We start from the raw sequence: 3,477 nt of genomic DNA on the forward strand, positions 1-3,477 counted from the left end.
GAAAAGGACTTGGCTAAGTTTAAATCTCAACTTAGCCATTCATTAGTTAAGTGGCTGTGGGCAATGAATGTATTTTCCTAGTTGTAGTTTCCAGATTGCATTTTCCAAAGTTGGCCACAGTAATATTTGCCATTCCACATACTCTTCGATTGCGTGGAGAAGAAATCTCTGTCCCTTGCCCCTGTACTGGGCTGACAACAAGAGCATGTGGTGGGGGCAGGCCACGGTGGCTCAGCAGGTAAGAGTGCTTCCCTGCCATGCCCGAGGAGCCGGGTTCAGTTCCCGGTGCCTGCCCATGTAAAAAAAAAAAAAAGAAAATAAAAGGAAAAAAATAAAGAGCATGTGGTGGAAATAATGCTGCAAGGGTTCAGAGACAAGGTCAGGAAAAGTCACGCAACTCTGCCTGTTTCCTTTGGGATGATGGTCTGGGGAAAGCCAGCCACTGAGTAAGAAATCTGAGACTTCCATGATGGAAAGACTGTGTTTCCATGTTCTGGTGGACATCCCAGCTGAGCCAGGTTCCATCTATCTCTCAACATAGGAGTGCAGTTATCTGAGGCTCTCCAAACCACCCCATCCGCGGGTGGAGTGCCAATCAGTGACTCAGTACACAGTGCAAGGAGCAAAAAATCACCCAGTCCAGCACTGTCCAAAGCCCTGTCTCACTGAACCTGTGAGATATAATACAGGTTTTTAATTTTATGACTTTAAGTTTTGGGGTAAATTGTTGCATAGCAATAGTAACTGGGAATACAATTACTGTCACTATTGTACATTTCTGTGATATATGTAGAAACTATATGTAGGAACTAAATACATATAGGTACTAAATTTATAGGGCAGGAAAACTTAAAAGTAGAAAGTATTTAGGTTATTCCTTTGAAGGTTATTTTTCATTCATTAGAGGAATAGCAGATAACTCTAATTCTAATTCTTGACATTTTTAAACACATAGACATTCCTGAGACGTAAGATAAAAATAGGTATTTGTCTCATCTACCCCAGAATGTTTCATATTTTTACTGGCCCAATAAACTATTTAAAAATATTTGTCCATTTTCTAACATGTAACATTTTTCAGGTAAGCATCTCATAGACAGACAAAATTGTGGTGTTTGCATAGCTTTTCCTTAAAAATGATTCTTTCTTGACAATTTAAAAATCATCCATTCTTCTTATAACGAAAAAAGTTCCATAGTTTGTATTTCACTCCTCTGAGCCACACACACAACTGCTAGGAGAGAATGGTAAACAAAAGTTCAATCTTGGAACATACTCCCCACATTACAAAGAGATTTCAGTGATTCTTTCTCTGTGGACACAGGACTCTCAAAAGTATGGTTAATTTTCATTTTAGTAAAGATTATTTGTGACCAACAAGAAAATATATTTAATATAAATATAAAACTGAACCTTTTTTTTTTTTTAACATGAGCAGGCACACGGGAAGGGAACCCAGGTCTCTGGCATGGCCAGCAAGAATCCTGCGTGATAAGCCACCGTGGCCCACCCTGAAACTAAACTTTGAATAATCTCCTCTTAACACCTTTTTGGGCAGTTTTTTACATTTATTCATTTTATTTTCGTTTGCATTCTAACAAGAACAAAGAGATTATTAAATAAAGATCACTATGTCCATTAGAAAAAGAATAAAATACAAATTTAAAAAATGCTAAGTATAGTTTTACAATTATACTGACTCCTCCTTCACATCAATATTAATTTTCGGCAACTGCAGTATCCCTGAGGTGATGGTCTGGACTGAGGATTAACCATGACAAATCTTTCCCTTAAATTCTTAACACTGTTGTTCTCACTTTTTTGCCAACTGATACAGAAATGACCTTTCTGCTGCATCCAGAATTTCATTCCCCAAATTTGCCTTCACTGTCGTACTTCTCCAAATTCAGGGGTGTGATGGCTTGAAGCTGTGTGTACCCCAGAAGAGCGTGTTCTTAAGATTAATGCACCGCGGTGCCTGCAGACCCCTTGATCAGGCGATTTCCGTTGAGACGGGCCCCACGTGGGTCTCATTAGTCTTTCTAGAGTTATTTCTCTGAAGATGAAAGAAAGAGAAAAGCACCAGAGAAGTGAAGAAATGAAGTTCAGAGGAGCACGCAGAAATGCTCAAAGAGAGAAAAGCCAGAGAAGCTGAGAGACAAGGACGCACACAGAAGCTCAGAGAGGGGCCACTGAAACCCACAGCTGGGAGGAGAGAAGGGAGAGGTCAAGGGACGCCACCATGTGCCTGGCCATGTGGCAAAGGAGCTGAGGAAGCCAGTGGCTGGCCTTCAGGATGAACTGACCACCTGCCGATGTCTTGATTTTCATGACTTGAGAAGTGTAAGCTCATAAGTTAATAAATCCCCATTGCAAAACCCAATCCATTTCTGTATATTGCCTTTCGGCAGCTTCAGCAAACTAAAACAGGTGTATGAATGGGCTTCTACAACAATCTCTCCTATTTAATTAAAATGTTACACTTTTTTCTCCTAAAAGGGAAATATAAATTGATCACTAACAATTTCCTTCAATGTTATTTCATCCATAAAATATTGACCTGATATTTTTACAATTGAAAGAATTTGGAGGGCAACTTTCCCAGGTTCATCAATGCTGGATATGTTTCCTTATTTTTGTTTTTTCTTTAGAAATATTGGTGTGTTTCTGCTAGGAATTAGAAGTCTCCCAATCAAGGACTATTTAGGGGTTCCTTATAAAGGGCTTTAAAATGTAGGAGGGCTTTAACTCGCAATAATGGTTTCCCATTAAACACTTGCATCTTTCATATTTATACTAAATTTCAGTGCCCCCATAGTAATGTTAAAAGTTGTTATGAGTCAGGTGAGTTTTAGAGAGCCTAAATGAAGTATATGTAAGCAATGTTCTTACACAAAATAACTGTGATTTTGAACCAATCCCTGTCTCTCTCAATCCTCTCTATTAAGTAGATCCAATTTTATCTACTGTTTCCTTGACAGGATTAACAAGCAAACATTTTAGTTTTCTTTTTTCTAAACTTCAAAGAAAATAGCATAAAGAATATACTTAGCAACTTAAAAGGGAAAGACTTGCTTTTGCAAACAGCATGAAAGCTCAGTAAGAACACCCAGCAAACTGCACCTCGTCAGTAATTGAAGGCAGTGTGCAGTGCTGATGGGATTATTTATAGATTCCAAACTCCCATTTATATTCCGTGAAAAGGGCAGGTGTGGAGAGGAAGAATTCCTAAGGTGCCTTTAAGAGTCAAGCAGGACAAAATTATATGCTTGTGATTAATCCATGTGGATGTAATTTGCGGTAGAATGGATGAGCATGAAGAGAACACAAACAGCATGTCAAGGTAGGGTTGAGAGGGGACCTGCAGATGAGCTGGGAGCAGGGGGCAGAGGCGGCAGCTGTGGCAGAGCTTTTGTGGCTGGTGATGTCCGAGCAGGCAGCCAGGCCACAAGGGGACTTCGGTTGGAATCTCTGTGG

Source organism: Tamandua tetradactyla, chromosome 4 (assembly GCF_023851605.1).
Source record: "Tamandua tetradactyla isolate mTamTet1 chromosome 4, mTamTet1.pri, whole genome shotgun sequence".
Lineage (NCBI taxonomy): Eukaryota > Metazoa > Chordata > Mammalia > Pilosa > Myrmecophagidae > Tamandua > Tamandua tetradactyla.